The sequence below is a fragment of the Balaenoptera physalus genome (assembly GCF_965194825.1).
Source record: "Balaenoptera physalus genome assembly, chromosome: 1".
NCBI lineage: Eukaryota > Metazoa > Chordata > Mammalia > Artiodactyla > Balaenopteridae > Balaenoptera > Balaenoptera physalus.
Window position 1 is genome coordinate 80,410,037 of NC_138882.1, and position 22,541 is coordinate 80,432,577.

The 22,541-nt window shown below is 39.8% G+C and overlaps 1 long non-coding RNA gene and 1 pseudogene across 4 annotated transcripts in view; one reads left to right on the forward strand and one right to left on the reverse strand.

Annotated features, from left to right (window-relative positions):
• LOC309644964 overlaps positions 1-19,491 on the forward strand; it is a 60,218-nt gene extending 40,727 nt beyond the window's left edge. For all 3 annotated transcript variants that reach the window (XR_014254674.1, XR_014254675.1, XR_014254678.1), the window contains one exon: positions 16,007-19,491. This is a non-coding gene — a long non-coding RNA (uncharacterized lncRNA). The remainder of the gene's footprint in view (positions 1-16,006) is intronic.
• LOC309643660 (olfactory receptor 10J1-like) overlaps positions 1-22,541 on the reverse strand; it is a 460,112-nt pseudogene that overhangs the window by 249,186 nt on the left and 188,385 nt on the right. The gene's annotated exons all lie outside the window — the stretch shown is intronic.

Genomic DNA, 22,541 nt, shown 5'->3' on the forward strand with positions numbered 1-22,541 from the left:
TTTGTGTGGCATAGGATTTGACCATTTTATTACAAATCAGTTTAGGGGCAATTTGGAAGACAGGTAGGTCTTCAGGATCCTTAGACATAATCCCACAGAAGCAACTATCTGTTTTATCTAAGAGAAAGGCTAAGCCTGCAATAATGTTTCTAAAAGTAAAAAGGAATTGACATTGGCACAATACTCTGTACTTTATAGAGCTCTCTCAATCTTACTATCTTATTTAATTCCAGACCAATCTTGGGCTTCTCCATTCATTGACTTTGTTTGACCCTCTTCTTATTCCCCCTTGAAGGATTAATTAAGTTCAACCATATTCTGTCAACTGTTCCAGTTTCAGTGAAATCCTTTGTTATTATAACAAGAAATTATTCTCTCAAATTAAAAAAAAAACAAAACCCAAACCCAAAACCACTCTCCTTTTTTGCCAGAGGGGAAACACTCCTGTCACTGCGGTAGTTTCTTTCCATCTTCTCCTCATGAGCCTTTCAGATCTTCTGACATTCAGCCCATAATCTTCATCTTCGTATTCAACATTGACATTCAAATGCCCTGAATGACGCAGATCCTATATCCTACTTGGGGAAAGGTGAGAAACTTCATGAAACAAAAAGAACATGTAAGTTTTCTCTGTTAGCTCTGCTTAATACATAAGAAAATTCAGGATGAGGTAGGGCTATCTGTTACCAACTGTGGGAGGAAATACTAGCCAGAATAGATTTCATGTCAAACCCCCATTGCTTAATTGGGTTCCAGAATAGCTCCTTCGCATCCTCTTGGTGTTGGTGTGGGCGAATTTGGGAGAGGGAGATGATTGGTAAGGAATTGAAAGCTACACCTAGAATTTCCTTTCATGTTTTAGATCTGATCTTCAGGGAAGGCGTTCTTGCCTCTTTGCAGCCAAGAGAAGAAAAATATCTGTACGGCAACCAAAAGAGGATGGTTTAGGAGCGAGTTCATCTTCTCTCACATTTCAATCAGTGGTAGACACTAACTCGGGACTCTAGAAAATGATTGGTCCAGCCACCTTACTCATCTATGCCCGTCCCAGGACCACGAAGTTATGAATCGAGGACTAAGCAAACCTACCTCCATCTTATCTTCTCCAATTCTAAACTTGGTGAGGTAGAGAGATGACTCTCTCTCCAGATTGACCCAGGCAAGCTTTGCTGCAGTGACTGACAGTCTCTCTGAGATGAACACTAAGCTGATGATTATCATAAGCCCAGCACAGTAGACAGGGAAAATATAACATGGTAAAACTGTGAGCATATGTGATATCATCCAGCTAACATATGATGAAAGCGAGTATACTCCCTGTGCTACATGTGGATGAGACAGCCTACCACAGCTGGAATACACTTTCGCCTGGGGGAGGGTAGGTCCGGAAACCAAGTGGAGCTAGATCCAGTGACGGTGATCTCATCCATGGACAGTGCCCTTTAGATTTTATGAAGATTTTCAGTTCAGTTATCTCACTTGAGCATAGGTCATAGAGCAGATGTTAATAGCCTGGTGTTACAGATAGGACACAGATTCAGACGGGTTAGAGAGCTCATGCAGGGCCACAGAGCCAAGAACCAGGTCATTGACTTCGGCCCCCTCTTCACTAAAAGGTATGAAGAAGAATGCATGTATCCTGATTCACTGTTGTAGAGGAACATTCTGGACTGATCTAGAGCTTAGGCATAAACACAAGCTTAGCTTCAGGAAGGGTCTTACAGTCACATTTCAGCTTATCCCTGCTTTCCCCTTTTGTAATAGGAGCATGCACGATTTTATCAAGTTATCTGTAGCTGAGTGTCACTCCTTCCTAATTCACATATTCCTTCTTTCCTTCCTCCCTATTTCCCTTTTCTTCTTCCCTCCCTCAAACATTCATTAAGCATATTCTATGTATTAGGCACTACCTAATACATAAAAATCAGGAAAACAAAGATGAATAAAATATTGTTTTTTCTTTCAAGAAATATGTGGTTTATAATGGGAAACAGATTAAAAAACAAATTGCAGTAGAGACAAACAGTGGTGGCCCAGAGGTGAGAATGTTTTATGGGGGGAAGATGTGGGAAGGTTTGGAAAGGCTTCATGAACATAGAGAGTCAAATGAATGGGGCCTGGAGGGGTGAGTTGGAGTATCTCAGACATTATAAGGTAGAGAAAGGACAGTCCATGTTTCTGTAAAGAGTTTACCTATAGTGATGCATTCTGACTTTTACTAGGTTTTATCTACCAATTCACTTTTTATGTATTGTGGACATGTCCTAAGGGTTCATAACTTGATGGCAGAGTGTGGGTCCCTGGTTGAAGCATAGACAATTTCCGCGGTAGAAGCCAAAATAAACGGTTAAGACTGGGAGTAAGAATTACACTCTGCTCTTGTTTTATATCCCCAAAGAAGGAAATTATTAAGGCCAATGTGTAAATGTAAACACTGGTGGGGGTATCACTTGAAGCCAGTGTACTGCTTGCCATTTCTTAAATCAGTCTCCCTTAGTTTAACCTAACCTTGTTTCTAAAGTTGTGCTTACCTGTTGCCAGGTTAGAATTCTACTTTAGGCACACAAGGGTAAGACTAAGTGATCCTTTGGCTTTTCTAAGGAACATGGGTGGAGCACAGAGCTGTAGGAAGTCCTTTACTAAGGAAAGTCAGTGTAGGACATGCCAGTGAGGACCTAGTGCACCAGGAAGGTGTGGTTGTGTCCCTGCTCTTGATTCAAGCAGGTGATATGAAAAAAGAAAAGTCGTTAATATAATCAGACACAGAGTGATATGCTAGGTCTATGGGAGAAAAAAACAAAACAAAACAGGTCTATGAAAACCTTGTGGAACATGGTTGTGAGCTGTACATTATAGAGGTGAGTCAGAGTTTCAGATCCTAGGTATTTCACCTACATCAGCTTTCACCTCTATTTCACTGTATCCATCTAGTCCTATCGCCACTCCTATAGGAACTTTTTTTCTCTGAATAATAAAATTTGCACATTGTCTTCTGACCACACCTTCATGTCTCTCTATCCTTCCAGTTCTATCACCCAGTTGTCCCTGCCCTTTGTCTCCTTCTGCTTCATCTGGATCTCTAGTTTTGGACCTATTTTCTTAGTGCCTATTAGCCCCACCTGTCTTCACTGATTTTTCTATGAAACTTGAATTGCATGGCCCAGAACTTCAATAACTCTTCCCCTTATCCTTAATTCTATTGTTCAACCATCCTCTGCTGCAAGATCCTAACTGTCTGCCTTTTTTGAACCTACTTTGGGGTTACTGAGCACTGGTGAAAAAAAAATCACATAACATGAAGCTTGTGTCATTATATCTATTTTTTAAATTAATTTTTATTGGAGTATAATTGCTTAACAGTGTTGTGTTAGTTTCTACTGTACAGCAAAATGAATCAGCCATGCATATACATATATCCCCTCCCTTTTGGACTTCCTTTCCATTCAGGTCACCACAGAGCACTGAGTAGAGTTCCCTGTGCTATACAGTATGTTCTCATTAGTTATCTATTTTATACATAGTATCAATAGTATATATTTAAGATTCCCAAACTCAGCTGGGTTTTCACTTCTCAGCAAACTGAAGTAGCCTCTCCTCATTATGCCATTGTTTTCCTCCATAGCGTGTGTCACTAACAGAAATTATTTGGGGAGTGTATTTGTTTATTGATTGTCTTCCTCCACTGAGGCTCTGTGAAAAAGAGCCTTTGTTTATATTATATGCTCCTCTACTCCCAGTGCCTGGTGCATGATAGATGCTTGTTAAACAAATAAACAAGCCTCAGCTTGGATGTCACTGTCTCTAGGAATTGTTCCAGAATCCCTGTCTCCTATCAAGTCTGAGTTAGGGATTTATCCCTTAGCATCCTGTTTCTCTGTCATAGCATTTTCTGTGCCATATTCCCATTGCCTGTTTACTTACCTTTATCTTTCTCTGCATCAGCACCCTCCAGTAGGACTTTTCACAAGGCTGGGAATATTCTATATCTGTGCTGTCCAATGCAGTAGCTACTAGGCACACGTGACTATTGAACATTTAAAAAGTAGCTAAGGACTTCCCTGGCAGTCCAGTGGTTATGACTCTGTGCTTTCACTGCTGAGGGCCTGAGTTCAATCCCTGGTCAGGGAACTAAGATCCCACAAGCCGTGCGGCACGGCCAAAAAAAAAAAAAAAAAAAAAAAAAAATTGTGGCTAGTGTGACTGAGGAAATACACTTTTACTTTTATTTGATTTTAATTAATTTTAAATTTAAATAGCCACACATTGTTCATGGTAACCATGTTGGAGAGCACATGCAACTCTAAATTTTAAGCTCTGTGAGGTGAGGGACTGTGTCTGGTTTTCTGTTGTATTTTTCAGGACCAGCACGGTGCCTGGCATATGACAGGCATCCAATAAAAAGGGCATATAATCTGTAGATTTTGTGTCGCTTAGAGGTTGATGCCTTCTATGGTGAGAGGGAGGTGGAATGTGAGAAAATTCTGTTTCAAAAAGGGTTGGATATTTGTGCTGATGATCTTAAGAGATTAAATTCTTATTATTGTGTGTGTGAAAGGTCTTCAAATGTAAGCTAGCGACAATGGCTAGGCTTCAGGTAGCTGAATTTGTGATAGAAATGCTTCTTCTGTCTCAGCTCTCGACTATATCATAGAAATTTTTAAAAATGTATTTTCATAAGTTGTCTGAAGATCTACAAAATCAGGAAAATGAAGGGGACCCCTCCTGGGAATGAAATACTACCTCAGGATGAAATGAGTATTTCTTTTATTTCTCTTTTATGGATGTGTGGTTGTAGCGCCTGCGATTCTTGAGTTAAGAGAATTGATTTGCCAGTTTAGTGATGTGAGCTAACACTTAGTTTGTGCCACATAACAAGCACTAATCTAAGTGTTTTCTATGCATTGATTTATGTGATTCTCAAGTACTACTATTATCTCCACTATAGAGATAAGAAAATTAAAGCATAGGATTAGTGACTTGCCCAGTGTTACTCAGTTCAGTGGGGAAAGGAGGATTTGAACCCAGGCGCTCTGGTTCAAAATCCACTTTCACTGGTATTGCCTCTTGTATAATCACTTGTGTCTCTCTATACTTCTCATAACTCTAAACAGGTTTGCTATAGCTGTGAAATTTGTGTGTGCATGTGTGGTGAGTGTTTCCTGAAGAAGGTAGTTCTGTGTTGCAGCCTGGGACGTGAGGGGACCGGAATGCACAAGGCCTGGGGTGATGTAACCATGGGCCAGTGGAAAAGAATTCACCTTGGGATTAGAAGCCACTGTGTTCTCACTTATGGAGTTTTGGGAAATGTTACTCACCTCATTTGGTTATTAAAATTACATGTACTATGTATTTGAAAGGGCTTTATAAAGTGTAAAAGGCTCCGTCAGGGTGGGTGCCTAAGAATATAAAACATTGGCACAGTGACCTTTAAGGAATGCCAGATCTCAGAGATAATACAGCTACAGGACTTAGTGGTTTGCCTAAGATTTGGGGAGAATTCTCACTTTTCTATATCGTGCAGTTGAAGGGTTCATCCTCTTGGAGGGTGAAAGAGAGGCCTGAGGGCTTTCTTGCAATTTTGGATTTTCTGTGTCTTAGAGTTGCTTCAATCCCAGAACAACCTAATGTCTTGGAAATCACCCAGATCACAAGCAGGAAAGGGGTTAAAGGATGAAGGGAAGTGGTGGTGGTGGTGTGTGTGTGTGTGTGTGTGTGTGTGTGTGTGTATGACTAAAGGCCAATGCAGTCCCCTTGTAGCCCCTCCAGGAGACAAAGTCTTCAAGCAGCCCATTTATATATACCTCTGCTCTCGTGGCTACTAACACCTACAAAGAGTTACATGCATCCTTGGCTGGTTCCAGCTCCGACTCTTTAGTGAGTAGCACTCTGTCGCCACGGTCTGTCTGCCTGAGAGTACCACTTGCGGTTCTGGTTGTCATCATACTTCAAGGAGGCACTACTAGGCCATAGAAGTCAGGAAAAGTTTAGAGAGGTTGCCTTAGGAAGACATAGCTTTAAAATGTCTCTTAAAGCTGGAAAAGGAGACTGTGGATAAGTAGCATCAAAAGCCATTAAAAATTTTTGAAATTAAAAATAAATGGCCATTTATTTATTAGATCCTAGATTATTATTTCCCTGATATAGATGGCACAACTGACACTGATTAAGCTCATACCATGAACTAGCCATTGCAATAGGTCATACTGACATATTATCCTATTTCTCTTCACAACATCCCTGCAAGGAGGACATTATATCTTTATTTGGCAGATAGGACTCAGAGAGGCTAAGTAACATGCCCAAGGTCATTGGCTAGTGAATGAGAGAAACCAAGAAATGAAGACGTGAAAAAATTTTAAAGTTCCTGCCTTTTCCACTACACCAAGTTGCCTCTCTTAAATCTCAAATGAGAAGGTGTGGGTGGGGGCTAAAGTTAAAAACTAGTTAAAGGAGGACCTTTTCAGCGAGTAGTAACACTGTGGGTGGATATCATCACGGTTGTACATTAGTTTCAAAAGAAAGCTTATGTTGTATCAGGAACTAGCCCCTTTCCTTTGGTAGAAGAGCCTTCTTAGAGCCCAGACCTACTCTACCAAGACACATTACAATCTAGTTTATTGTAACGGGGGAGATTTTATAAAAGTGGGCTGGTGTGATATGATGGCTCAATTTTATTGAGATTTAATAAATGAGATGCTGGTCCAATTCCATATGCTCTGCAAATTCTTCTCAATTTAGTCCCCTCCTGTCATCATAATAGTTTTGACTTGAAAATGAACACCTATGGTCATCAGTATAAAGTACAAATTGAAGCTGTAATGTTTTCCTTTTCAGTGTTCCTACCTCCTTCGTAGTGAATTCTTGGTAGTATACAATGTACAATATGCCAATTAAGTCACTTAAACTTTAAATGCTTCTAGCCATTATAGATTTCCAGGCATACATTATGATATTTTAGGTGTAGCTCTTTCCACTTCAAAGCAAGCGTGGTACCTTAAAGATCTCAAGTTACATACACTTTCGATATTAGACAGAGTAAGCTAGGTACCTTTCAACATAGTCTGTAAAGGAGGAAGACAAAGAAAGGTGCAGAATATAGTAGAGAGTATTCTAGAGAACTTAGTTGGGAAAATAGAGATCACCAAGGAAGCTGTCATGTAGACAAAGAAGCCCTGGAGGCTGCGATGGCGACACTGGGCATGGGTGCTTCTTCCTTCTCTCTTCCCAAGCTCTTGGCACAGGCAGAGTTCACTGCTCAGCTGCATTCTCAGAAAGTGTCTCAAAACAGAGCTCATGCAACTGCCACCAACTGATCGGAGTTGACATTCATAATGAACACTATTCTCCACCCAACCTCTTTGTTTTGTGCTGCCTTGAGGGAAGGATTGAATTATTTTATAAATCCCTTAGGATACAGCGGAAAAGAGAGAGGGCAGATTCAGGGTTTTCTGCTCTCTGATGTAGATTGACTAAATGATGGTTGATTATAAAACATGTATAACAAAGTACTACTCTTTCCATTTTTTTTATTAACTCATAGCCAGCAAGGAAATTGATCTGAAAGGATTTTCCCAGAAGTGTCAGGAGTGCTGGCCTCTATGGGGTTATGAGTATTGTTTTTTTTGTCTACTTTTGTTTGGCTACATTTTCTCACTTTCAGTAATGATTTACATTGTTCTGTCACAGCAACAAAAAGAAAAAAAAAACCTGAGCTTAATGAAAGAAATAGTAAAATGTATATTTTTTGATAGTCAGGTTGTTTTACCCTTTTTGCTAGCACAAGCAGCCTAGAGCGAGAATAACACTGAAAATACATTAGACACACAAAATGAAAAAGTAGAACAAAATCCTCAATTTTGGAAAAATTATTTAAAAAATGTAAACCATCATAAATAATTGTAAAAGAGCTTCATGGTGTGCCAAGTTACCCATACTAAAAAAAGAAAAAAAAAAAACCTCACTGAGAATATTTGATGTCTTAAAATTGTTAACTACTGCATAGATACACAAAATAATATTTATAAGCACATGTTTAAGATGCAGACTTATAAAAGCACAACAAATACCTGTGTACCCACCACCCAATTAATTTATGAAATAGAATATGATCATTAGCTCCAAAGCCCCATGTGCCTCTCCAGTCCCATTCACTTCCCACTCCCCTGAAGTAACTACTTTTCTGAATTTGGAGGTTTTATCCCTTTGCTTTTCTTTTAAGTTTTGTATCAGTAAACAATATATTGTTTAATTTGTACATTTTATACCTTAAATACATGAAATCATATTATGTATATTCTGCAACTTGCTAAGATTCATTCACGTTGTTATTTTAACTGTAGTTCACTTTTGCAGTTGTGTAATTTTCCACTACATGAATATACCACAATTTATTTGTCCATTTTATGGTTGGTCACTTTATTATTTTTTTTAATAAATTTATTTATTTATTTTTGGCTGCATTGGGTCTTTGTTGCTGCACGTGGGCTTTCTCTAGTTGCAGCGAGCAGGGGTTACTCTTCGTTGTGGTACACGGACTTCTCATTGCAGTGGCTTCTCTTGTTGCAGAACACGGGCTCTAGGCGTGTGGGCTTCAGTAGTTGTGGCACATGGGCTCAGTAGTTGTGGCTCGCAGCCTCTAGAGCACAGGCTCAGTAGCTGTGGCTCACGGGCCCAGCTGCTCCACGGCATGTGGGATCTTCCTGGACCAGGGCTCGAACCTGTGTCCCCTGAATTGGCAGGCAGATTCTTAACCACTGAGCCACCAGGGAAGCCCCTGGTTGGTCACTTTTTATTTCTTTATTTCTTTCTTTTTTTTTTTTTTTGCTTTAACAAACAGGGCTGCTAAGAAGTTTTTCTAGCATGGGGAGTGCTGTATCATAGGTTATGTGTATCTTCAAAATTAATTGATAATGCCACATTATGATCCAAACAATTTATACTTCCTTATACTTCTGCAGTGGATAAGACTACTTTCCGGGAGACTTTCCTGGCGGCCCAATGGTTAAGACTCGTGCCTCCAATGCAGGGGGCATGGATTTGATCCCTGGTCAGGGACTAAAAGCCCACATGCTGTGTGGCATGGCAAAAAAATTAAAAAAAAATTAAATTAAAAAAATACTAATTTCCAATTATCCATGTCCTCACCAATATTTGGATTTGTCATATTTTAATACTTGCTTTTCTGGTGGTGGTTAAGTGGCATCTCACTATGGTTTAAATTTTCATTTCCCTGGTTACCACTGATGAGTTTAAGCACCTTTTCACATATTAGTTTGCCAGTTGTGTTTCTTCACAGGTAAAGTGCTACGCTAATCTTCTGCTCACGTAACTATTGGGTTGTTTGTCTTTTTCTTATAGATTTATGGGACTTCTCTGTATATTCTGGATACTAAACCTCTGTCGGTTGTATGGGCCTTCACATATCTTCTCCCAATTTTTAGATTGTTTTTCCACTTTCTCTGATGTTTTAGTCAACAGAAGGTCCCAATTTTAATATAATTTATCTTATCAACTTTTCCTTCATGATTTTCATTCTGTACCCTTTACAACTCCTCTGTCATGAATTTATTGTTATTTGTGTTCTTCTAAAAGTGTTATGGGGGCTTCCCTGGTGGTGCAGTGGTTGAGAATCTGCCTGCCAATACAGGGGACACGGGTTCGAGCCCTGGTCTGGAAAGATCCCACATGCTGTGGAGCAACTGGGCCCGTGAGCTACAATTACTGAGCCTGCGCGTCTGGAGCCTGTGCTCCACAACAAGAGAGGCCGCGATAGTGAGAGGCCCGCACACTGCGATGAAAAGTTGTCCCCGCTTGCCACAACTAGAGAAAGCCCTCGCACAGAAACGAAGACCCAACACAGCCATAAATAAATAAATAAATAAATTTAAAGTGTTATGGTATTTTCTTTCTCAGTTAAGTTTTCAATCCACTTGAAGCTGATTTATGTGTAATGTTTTTTCATTTCATATGGAACTATGAGAATGACTATTAATATAGTTCTTTCCTGTCAATTATACATTTATACATTTGATGTTCTCTTTCTATATTCCAAAACTTAAATTTATGAAAATTGATTTTGCAAATTTATTGTGCATATTTTTCTGGTCCTTTTAGGCTATTTGAGATATCTATTGTGTTAACCAATAGATATAAGCTTTCCCTTGAATCTTTGTGTTTTCAACAAATCTGGTGTTTTCTTTGCTTCTGAGTGAATGATGAAAAAGCTCCATCAGAACAGAAACCTGTGGCATGCCTCTCCAGATTGTTCTTCCAAGCTGAATTCTATTCACAAATCAAAACTCTAGAGATGTACCTTTTAAAGCAGCTACAAATCCACTAATCAATATCATCAACTTATTTTTTCTAGGTAATCTGTAGCAAATATTAAATACATTCCCCCCTCCGCCCCCCGCCACTCCAGAATCTAATGTGTCTGGCTACATCCCTCCACTGACCCTCAGGAAATTCAGATGCCTTTTAATATTTTATAGCCAGGGAGGTAAATTGAAATAATATGCTAGACCTTGTAGAATTATATATGCCATCACTAATACTCCCTTCCATTTGTAAATGTCATGGAGCTGTGTGTGTGCATGTGTGTGTGTGTGTGTGAGTGTGTGTTAATATCTTTCCAGTAATTTATTTATGCAGAAGCAGATTGGTATTTGGTTAAATTTTTAGGCTCTAGAGAATAATTACCTGGGATCAAATTCTTACCCTCTACTTATACCTTTGTAACGTCAGGCAAGGAACCTAACCTCTTCACACCCTAGTGTCTCACTCTGAGCATAGACACTGTGATTGCTCCTATCCTTAAGTTGTGGTTGGGCCTGGAGAATACAGGGACATGAGGATACATTCTCCCCCTCTCAGCTGCCTGCATGGGGCAGTGTTCCCACCCCTCCTCCTGCTTCACCATGTTTTACCCCTCCCCCAGAAGATTAGAGCTTCGGACTGCTTCAGTCTGATAATGTAAGGTGGGCAGAGAATGGGAGCCAGTCTCTAATCCGTATAATTATGGGGCATGTTTGGTGGGGTTTAACTTATGCTCTGCCTAATTAGGGCTAAAACCGTTATATGCCATCACAAACTCCAGCTGAACATATATTCATGAAATTTGGGACTTATTGTATATATTATGTGGTAACTTACCGTTTTCAGATAACGCAACATGGTGAACCATTTCCTGTGTCATATTCTTCAATACCATTCTTAGTTTTGTTCAGAAAATATTTTCGTATTTTACTGTTAAAATTGTGTTAGGATGAATAGCCATTTCTTTAAATCTGAGTTCACATCTTTATTTCTTAAGGTAAATACCAGGAGGTGGATTGCTAGATGATAATTATTTGCTCTCTTTTGTGAAGAATCTTTAATTCACTATAAGATCCAGACTGACCTAAGGATTTCACTTTTTGATCATTTCCTTCCTTAATTTGAACGAAAGAAATAGAGCTATCTTTAGGGTATGTGTCTGTGGACAAATCACCCTCATTGCTTCCTGTTACACTGCATAACTTCAGGGATGCCATTCATTTTTTATTCTATGTGTCCTTGAAGCCCCTCCATGACAGAACACTTTTAGAGGTGACACCAGTTTAAATGGTCACCTCTTACAGAGGACCTTTTCAACGGAGAGGGACAAAGTCAGTTTTACTTTGGCAGTTACTGGCATTTGATGAACATATACACAAACACACACACACAGATATGCACACGCTTGCACATCATTTATTGGTACCTCTCTTATACTTCAGCTTCCTAAGTTATTTTCCAAATAAAAGGGCATCTGGAGAGGAAAACCTTGAGCTGGCTGCTTTGGTTCAAGCCATCCAGATTGCTCCCAAAACAGAGATAATGAGGATATATGTAACGATTGTGTTTGTTGTTGTTGTTTGTTTAACAGCTTTACTGGAGTATAATTGCTTTACAATGGTGTGTTAGTTGCTACTTTATAAGAAAGTGAATCAGCTATACATATACATATATCCCCATATCCCCTCCCTCTTGCGTTTCCCTCCCACCCTCCCTATCCCACCCCTCTAGGTGGTCACAAAGCACCGAGTTGATCTCCCTGTGCTATGCGACTGCTTCCCACTAGCCATCCATTTTACATTTGGTAGTGTATATAAGTCCATGCCACTCTCTTACTTCGTCCCAGCTTACCCTTCCCCCTCCCCGTGTCCTCTCAAGTCCATTCTCTACGTCTGTGTCTTTATTCCTGTCCTGCCCCTAGGTTCTTCAGAACCCTTTTTTTTTAGATTCCATATATATGTGTTAGCATACGGTATTTGTTTTTCTCTTTCTGACTTACTTCACTCTGTATGATAGACTCTGGGTCCATCCACCTCACTACAAATAACTCAATTTCGTTTCTTTTTATGGCTGAGTAATATTCCATTGTATATATGTGCCACATCTTCTTTATCCATTCATCTGATGATGGACACTTAGGTTGCTTCCATGTCCTGGCTATTGTAAACAAAGCTGCAATGAACATTGTGGTACATGACTCTTTTTGAATTATGGTTTTCTCAGGGTATATGCCCAGTAGTGGGATTGCTGGGTCGTATGGTAGTTCTATTTTTAGTTTTTTAAGGAACCTCCATACTGGTCTCCATAGTGGCTGTATCAACTTACATTCCCACCAACAGTGCAAGAGGTTCCCTCTTCTCCACACCCTCTCCAGCATTTATTATTTGTAGATTTTTGATGATGGCCATTCTGACTGGTGTGAGGTGATATTGATATCTCACTGTAGTTTTGATTTGCATTTCTCTAATGATTAGTGATGTAACGATTGTGTTTTATAAGTATATAATTTTATTCATGGTGTCCACCCTCAGGCATATAGGATGGTCTTGTAACTTGTGAATTTTTTAAGGCTCACAGGAGTTCCTCCTCTTCTTCCTTGACGGGAATAATGAAAAGGGACCCAGCCTATAATATAAAAAAGGAAAGACAGAACCTGCCAAGGCACACCATGACAAAAGTGTCACTGTGGACTGATTCTGCCCTGCTTTTTTCAGGGGTCATAACAACACGTGGTATTAATTTGATTGAAGAAAAACTTTTCTGCCCTCTTCACCTGTGAGATCAAGAATGTCTGAATATAGAAACTTTAACCTCTATCCCATCATTCTTTTCTCTAGCTGTGCTATTTAAGTTACTTTATCTTGTATTAATTATTTTGTACTGTCTTCCTAAGTTCAACATTTCCTTAGGACCATGCGAACTAAGTTTTATAAGTTTAACATTGGGATTGAGTTTTCTCATTTAACAGTCATTCATCTTTCCTGATGACAATCTGTACCTTTATTCCCATGTCTCCATTCAAAGAAGAAACTAAAAGGGAAAGAAGGTCAATAGGAAGTTACTGAATAAGAGGGATCCCAGGAGGGATTTGAGCTTGAGTCTTTGAGAATGAGACACTTCATGCTTATGTGGATAGAGTGAGTTTCTTCCTAGTGAAAAATTTTAGCATCAACTTAAAAGAGAACTTTACCCCAAAGAGGAATCAACAATTACTGTCCCAAGGTTTCCTAGAGTTGAACCATGCCTTACACATGTTTGATGCTGATACTGATGGAAAAGACCTGTATCCCTAATCACCATATCAAAACAGCAGATGAAGAGCTCAAGGTCAAAACAAAAACAAACAAATAACCTTCAAACACAACCTTGTAGGAAAGATTGTAAGAGTTTTCACTATGAAGTTTTAAGGTAAAGTTTTGGACTTGGTCTGAAGTGACCATAGAAAACACTTAATTACATCCTTTTATTTAGAGATTAAAAAACTGAAGGACAAGGAATTCAAGTGGCATGATGGCAATTTCAAAGTTATGAAATGTGAAGTGGTCACATACTCTAGCAGCATATGAGGACTGATTGATTGATCCCCAATTCATATATGACTTTTACCTTCTGGTATGTTTCTGAACTTTATATCCATGTGCTTTTCTGATATATATCTTTACACTGCACTCCTGCACCTTATTTAAAGTGACAGTATGTGTGAATATGATTCAAGTTAAGAGTTGAGTATTATCTTAGGTTGGTTGCCTGAGAAACAGACTCCAAGATTTGCCTGTGAGAGGCTTATTAGAGGATGCTCTTGGAAACACTTGAAAGGAGAGAGGGAAGCAGCTTGGGCAGAGGAAGAAGTTGAACCGCAGTGCAATTGTAATGGGGATGCAGCCAATCCCCCTGTTACTTTAGAGTTGGGATGGCTTCTAGTGGTCCCTAACTGAGGCAGGAGGGCTGGAACTTTGAACCTGTCCATACGAGAGTGTAACCTTGGGCAAGGCAGCTTCCTTCAGCATTGAGCAATCCCAGGAGACAAACTCAGCTGTCAGCAGCCAATACTCCTGGAGGAATAAATGCTTTCCTTGTGGGGTTTGGGGATCTGGGTGGTGTTTTCCAGCCTCCAGTTCTGTTATTGTGATATTGTGATTCTGGTGCCCAAGAAAATGTCCCTGAGTAGTCTTTTTTTGTCCAGGCTGGCACATAATTTAAAGAACTAAACAGAGTGTCTTGTGTTTTGTTTTGCATTCAGCTACGCTGAGAGTAAAAGAATAGAACTAGGAAAAGAACTTCTTAAGGAAGAGCCAGATAGCAAGACTCAGTAAGGATGCCTGCATGTAGTGCAGCTGTACAAACAACCCCAAATTGGTACATCTTTAAGCAAGACATATGCTCTATATTTACTTCCTGTTGATCCCCGTGGTTTTTATCCTGTTGGTCACTGAGCTGTACTTCTTCATGTTGCCACGAGGGGGCAGTGTTTTATAATCTTTAAGAGCTTTGGCTCCGGCTTCACAAGGCTGAAGTTCAAACCCTATTACTGCTACTCATTAGTTGTATGATTTGGGGCCAGTCACAAAACACCTCTAAGCCTCTATTTTCTCATCTATAAAGTGGGGGTAATAATCATGCTTACTTTGCACAGTTAGGATTATTAATTGAAACAATACTTGTATGTACCCAGGTCGGTGAGTGGCTCAGAGATAGCCCGTCACCCAGGCCAGGAGTTTCTATGAAAACCTTGTCCTTCTCATATGTATGACAATCCTTAGCCAGGATACTGTGTTATGTTTCAAGAAAAGACAAAGGAAGGAAGATGTAGTGAGTTGGATGATGGACTAAGATCAAGTGTGAGAAAGGAGATAAGCTTAAAAATAGCTACTTTTAACCAACAATACGTAGGGGAAAAAGCTGCAGCTGATATTTGGACACTATAGTTTCATTGAGGTTGGGGCTTGGTGGAAGGACATCATTGCCTTTTTGGAAGTATATGTTTGGAGATATAATTGGGAAAACCAGTGTGAAGCTTTAGGTCATTTCCTTGACATTATGAAACAATAAACATCAGGCCCAACTGACTTATGAGGCTCCTAGTACCTGGTGCATCTTCATCCCACGATTCTAAGGCATGTACAATGGCCACCTGGCCAGGAAGATGTAGGATCCAGGTGTCAGAGACACAACTTTTATGTCCCACATATACACACATCATTCCATTTGCCAGAGCCAATTCAATCACCCCAGAACCTCAGCTATGCCTGATAATGTCAAAATAACCCTATGCTTTTTCTGTCCCTCCTCCCCCTCTTCCTGCCTACTTGATGTCCCAATTAGGGTCACTCTCCTGGCTTATCACCAGTTGCATTAACTTTTTCTATCATTTTGTAATTTTCCATCATCCACTGTGGTAAATGAGAAGTAGGAAAGGAACAAGAGTAAATTGGAACATTTCCGATTATGCAGAAAACCTCAGGGATCAAAGGACCACTTAGCACTGAAGAAATGTACCCAACTGTGCTATATGTCACTAGTGAATTCAGAAAGAGACTCTTGAGAATGAAGAGAAAGCCTGCAGTTGCTTTTCATAACACACAAATGGTTTGACAGGTTATTACCATTAAAAATTCATTAATAAATGATTAATATAAATGTTGGAATATAAATACCAAAATCACCATCCTGATCCCCCTGTTTTTGTCTTCAGGTGCCCTTCTGCAGTTCAGCATGAAGACGGTTCCTTCAGACAGGCTTCCCATGGTTATTGAAAGGTTAACTTACTATCAGGTATGGTAATCATTTTCATTTTTTTATCACAACCTCACCTGACTACCATTATCCTTACCATCACCCCGAATCAGCCTTGTCCTTAATATTGTCAGTATTAATGAAATTGACTAGATGTAGGGGTCAAGGAAGAGGGAAGAATTGGAGATGACTATGAGGTTTGGAGCCTAGGTCACTGGGAGGATTGTGGTTCCATTAACAGTAAAAGCAGAATCAGAAAGAGATGGTACCTAGATACCATCTAGGTACCAAGATAATCACTGATTTAAGATATGTTGAGTTTGAGTTTTTCATTATACATTTGGATAGAAATGACTTTTAGGGTGGCAGGTTTGTGGGGGATCTGGGTCCTTTGGGTTTGGAATTATTTTTTACACAAGTACATGAGAATCCCATATTTAATGAATGTGCATTGAAGTCTTACTATATTCCAGTCCCAGTGTTGATATTTTTCTTTTGTTTTTAAACAAGACAGATTCAGTTTCTACCCCTACAGAGTTTATATCTCAGGGAAGAAGGCAGATATTAGGCCTTAAACAATATGATGAGAGTGATAATACTGATGATATTAATAATAATGCACAGTGTTTGCCAAGTGCTTTCTGTCTTTCAGTTACCTTGCTTAGTGCCTTAAGTACGTGAACTTTTTAAAATTTTTACAGCACCTGCATGGATTAGGCGCTGTCGGTCTCCAGTGGGGTAAGAGACTTTCCCAAGCTCACACAGGTGGTGGAGCGGGAATTCTAACTTTGTGCAGAGCCAGAGCCCAGGCACTTCTTCGCACAATGTCGATATATGGGAAGTCCTGGGTTTTATGGGGATGGACAGTTGGAGTACTTAACCCAAATTTAGGCTGGGAGGGCTTGAAAATAATTTTGGAGAAAGTGAAATATAAAGAGAGATCTGGAGGTGAATAGGAATTAACCAAATGAAGGACGAGGGTGAAATGGAGGGCGGGTATGGTCAGGGTAGCCTGAGCTTAGTCTAACGGGGCAGAGGGATGTGGGGAAAGGCCTGGCCACAGAGCATTATGGGTAAGATGACCAGGAAGAGAACAGAAAGATGACCACACACCACGAACAAAGGGCCCGTGTTCACAAGGTAGGAAGAGGAGGAGGCACTGAGAATGTAGGGGAGAATATGATTTAGAAGCTGGAAGAGCCTTAGGATCGACTCTCAGGCTTTTATTACTGCCTCGCTTGTGCTACATTTTTACCTACTCTCTGTTTCAGGTCATTGTGAGTCAATGTAAACAGGGGAAACCAGACTAAAATTATGGAATGAGGGGTAAATGGAGGAAATGAAAAATTACCTAATGACTGTTTCTAGAAGGGTTTGCTGGGTCTGAACCCCACCCTTCTTGAAACACTCTCTTGCCTTCCAGAACCGTGCCAGCTGTTGCTTCTTTTCCATCCTGCTCTGGCCTTTCTTTGTAAGTCTCCCTTGCCGACTCTTCTTCTTCTGCCCAACCACTTCCTGTCTGAGCTCTCTGTGGCTCCAAGGCCCACACTGTCTTCACAGCATATCTTGACGATCTCATCCTGTTCTACAGCATCAATTGCCGTCTGTATTCTGATACTGTCCATCTTATTATCTGGAGTTCTGACTTTTCATCTAAGCTCCAGGGTCATATATTCAATTAAACATCTCCATTTACATCTCACAGGAACCTCAAACTCAACACTTCTAGCACTCAGGCCACGTCCCTTCGCCTGTCCTGATGTACTCCTCCTCCAGTGCTCTTATTCTCTGTAATGACCCCATCATTCACCTATGTTCTTGAGCCAGAAATCCGTGAGTGATGAATGACTCCCATGTCTTTTGAATGGGTTTACAGCAGACATGTCATATTCGTGGTTGCCCAACATCTTTTAAATAATTCACATGTAACAATTCCCACCTCCCAACTCAGAAGTCAGACTCTCAAGTTCTCTTGCAACCCAGTTGGATACATGTGGCATAGGTTTGCCCTGTCACCTGCTTCCAAGTGAGGCTTGATTTGGAAGTCCTCAGCAGGAGAACCAGGATGCACATGGGGCTTCCCTCTTGCTGATACAGCTGTTTTCAAAGATGTGTGGTTTTAGGCGAATGCAGCAATCTCAAGGTCAACTTCCTGATATAGAAGTGGCATTAGTACTGCAGATTTCGTGAATAAGGTGAAGTCAGGTCTTGACATCTTGGGTGCAGTGGCAGAAGCACTGAGCTTGCTCATTCAGAACAGTTTTGCTGCCTGGCTTGGAGTGTGTGAATGTGGGCGGGGTAAGGAGGTGTGAGAAGCATGCGGCATTTTTTGTTTGTGTGAGTTTAGACTTGATTTTGCTCCTTCAGCCTTCCCAATGATCTGAGAGGTTAATATCCTTTAATAAAGCCCCTTCCATTCATTAAATCATCACATTGTACAACAAATTGAAAAAAAAGAACAATTAGCCATAGTCGATTGTGTTATTTGCAGTAAGAATCTTGAACAGTCTGAGGTTGTTGCTTCCTCTCTGGTAGAACATTTATCTGTGTGTTGAGCTGTGTGAGAGCTGAGGGGAAGGATGTGGTGAGAAAGACCTAGAAAGGATGGGTGTGGGTGAGTGCAGAGCCTGCCCCTCTAGGGTTTCTTTATTTGATCTGTCTGTACTCCTAAAAAAAGGCTTTCTTTATATTGGTGTGTCAAGTATATAAATTATGTGCAGATATTCCAGAAGGCAGGGCAGAGTGATAGAAAGGAAACGGGCATTTAACAGAAAATAACTGAGTTTAAATTCTGTCTCCACCACTGACTAGCTGGGTACCCTTGAACAAGAGCCTTAACGCCTTTCAGTTTCAGTTCCCTCATCGATGAGGTGTGGTTAATGTAGTTACACATAGTGTGTTGTGAGGTTACATGAGATAACCTATGGAAGGCACTACCACTTAAAGGTTAGTGATAAACCTTAGCTCTCTGTGCCAGAGGCAATCAGGGACCCCAGGGAACAAATGACTTGTTGACTCTACATGGACAGTCCTTGAACTGGACTATTCCATTCTGCTGACCTGGGATTCTATTTTTTGTATTCCCACTTATTGAAATCTGATTCTTTCTGATAGGACCAGCCCAAACACCCTTTTACCCTAATGGCAACTACCCAAATTCTCTTAGCTGGAAGTAGTTAATTCTACTTATAAAATACTATTATACCTTAATGTAGGTTGTGTTTGAAATTTTGTGTAAAATTAATAGATCCTTAGGATAAGCAAGTGGGAAGATGCTGATACTTTAATCAGCATCTAGTAGAGCCCCTTATGTTTTAATTTAATCTTTTAACAATTTTTTATTATTTATTAATTGAAGTATAGTTGATTTACAATGTTGTGTTAGTTTCAGGTGTACAGCACAGTGATTCAGAATATATATATATATGTATATGTATATACACACACACACACACACACACACACACACATATATATATATATATATATATATTCTTTTTCAGATCCTTTTCCCTTATAGGTTATCACAAACTATTGAGCAGAGTTCCCTGTTCTGTACAGTAGATCCTTTCTGGTTATCTATTTTGTACATAGCACTATGTGTATGTTAATCCCAAACTCCTAAATTATCCCTCCCCACCTTTCCCCCTTGGTAACCACAAGTTTTTTTTATATGAAACCCTTCTTCTTGTACGTTGTGAGAGCCCCACATCTCACATATACATGTGATTCCTTCCTTCCACTTCCCCAATACAGTCATTTCAAAATTTTTGGCCAAATCAATGTTTGGTATTTTATATTACTATGGCTATATAAATAAAACTCACAGGTAAGCTATATACTGTATTGTGTTCCTTCCTTATGCGTCTTTAATTTTTGTCTGAAGTCAATGACATTTCTTTAATAGTTTGTTCAACTTTTTATGCCCTGATCCCTAGGTCTTTCTAAACTGCCAAAATTGTAAAATTCCCCTCAAAGCAAACTCACTTACTTTATAAGAGCCACTCACCACCTGCAGCACAGGCAGACCCCTCCTTCCCGCCCCCCCGCCACTCTTTCTTTGGTCAGGAGTCCTCCTTGAGTTCCGTGTCCTCCCCTTCCATCCGGACAAGCTGCTCTGCTGTCCGGCTCTGTACGGGTCAAGGTTCAGGGACTTCTGTTCATCGTCACCCTGGGGATTCCCTGAACAATTTTGTTCCTTCCTTACACTTATGTGTAATTAATTATCAGCTGGGTATAGAATACCAGGCTAAAAATTGTTTGCCTTCAAGTGGTAAAGCGATTGCGCCCCCCTCCCACCCCCCCCCCCGTGTCTTCTAGCTTCCGGTGCTGCTGTCAAGAAGGCCATGCCATTATATACAATGCAATATTACTCAGCCATAAAAGGAAACGAAATTGAGTTATTTGTAGTGAGGTGGATGGACCTGGAGTCTGTCATACAGAGTGAAGTAAGTCAGAAAGAGAAAAACAAATACTGTATGCTAACACATATATATGGAATCTAAGAAAAAAAAAAAAAAGGTCATGAAGAGCCTAGGGGCAGGATGGGAATAAAGACACAGCTAGAGAATGGACTTGAGGACATGGGGAGGGGGAAGTGTAAGCTGGGACAAAGTGAGAGAGTGGCATGGACTTATATACACTACCAAATGTAAAATAGATAGCTAGTGGGAAGCAGCCGCATAGCACAGGGAGATCAGCTCAGTGCTTTGTGACCACCTAGAGGGGTGGGATAGGGAGGGTGGGAGGGAGACGCAGAAGGGAGGAGATGATATATGCATATGTATAGCTGATTCACTTTGTTATAAAGCAGAAACTAACACACCATTGTAAAGCAATTATACTCCAAAAAAGATGTTAAAAAAAAAAAAAAAAGGCCATGCCATTCTTATTCCTAATCCTTGGATGTGATCTGTTTTTTTTTGTTTGTTTGTTTTTTCTGGAAGCTTTAAGACTTGCTCTCTCCTTGGTGTTTTGTGATTTTAAAATAATGTGCTTTTATATATGTTGTCCCCCCCATTCAGCAAGCTAGATATTAGTTCTTTGATAACTTCCTTTTCTTTATTTTCTTGGTTCATTCTTGCTTGGGCATCTATTATATATAACCACGTTGAGCTGGTTAATATTCACCCAAGCATAAACCTCTACATTTCTTCTTTTCTCTCCCTTTTCTCCATCTCATTGTCTTCTAGGTATACACTGAAAAGGAACTCCTCAAATTTATCCTCTACCACTCTATTAAATTTAAATTTTTTCTGCTATCACATTTAAAAGACATCTCTAAAAACTCTCCTGTTAATTTCTTTGTTTTTTCACATTTGTTAGCATGATCTTTTTGTTTCATTGATACAATGCCTTCTATCTCTGATGACTCTCTCTCTCTCTCTCTCTCTCTCTCTCTCTCTATATATATATATATAAATATGTAGTTTTCTTCTTCCTCATCCTTTGTTTCTTTTAAGTTCCTTTCTCTACATGTTTTGTTCTTTTTCACATTAGGGGTTTTTCTGAACGTGATTCATGTCTGTTTACTCATATTTAAGAGTAAAAAGAGCACACATACACAAACTTAAAAAGTTACCTTTTTTTGTAAAAATGCTTAAGATTTACTCTCTTAGCAAATTTCAAGTATACAATACAGTATTATTAGCTATAGTCACCATGCTGTACATTAGATCCTTAAATCTTACTTATTGTTAAATATTTGTTGAATTAAAAAAAGTAGATAGACGAACTTTCTTCCAAGCATGCAAAAACAAGAGAATGATTGGCTGTCTGTGAGTGTGTGTGTACATGCATGTATGAGAGTGCATACATGTATGTGTATGTATATGTATGTATGTGTGTGTGTGTGTGTTTGGGTAATAAAAGCTAAACCTAAAGGTTGAAAAGAATATTATTCAACTGAATTGCCAAAGCCAGAGATTGATGTTAATCTGCACACTCGAGTCCCTTGGTTATTGTAATTTCCTCTAATGCTGAATCCCACTGAATTTCCAAGCCAGTCGTGGCCGTGGCATGAAGTAACTAGCTCACTCCTCAGAGGAGTCTAGAATTTGTCTTGCTGCCATAGAACCAGTAACACACATACTAACTGTGCTGACATTTCCTTCTCCCTTGCTATCTCTCCTCTCTGGCTGAACTGTCTTGGTTTGCACAACTGAGTGTCTGCTTCTGTTTCCATGCCATACATTTCATCCTCCTGAGAGTGAAATTCTGTAAACCTTAACTAGGTTGGCAAAGTTAAGGTTTTTTAACATTCCTTTGCTTCATCTATTAAAATACCAACTGCACAATATGAATTATGGAACATTGCTCTGAACTGTGTTTATTGATAACAGTAATCTGTGTGTTGTATACTGGAGTCTCAACCGAGAACCTTACTCCACATGAATTGATTATAAGAAAAGGGGCAGGAAAATGTTCTGAATTATGGCCATTCCTCCCATGTGTCCACTGCCCTCTGATCTCTGGAATGGGCTCTCCTGACCTCC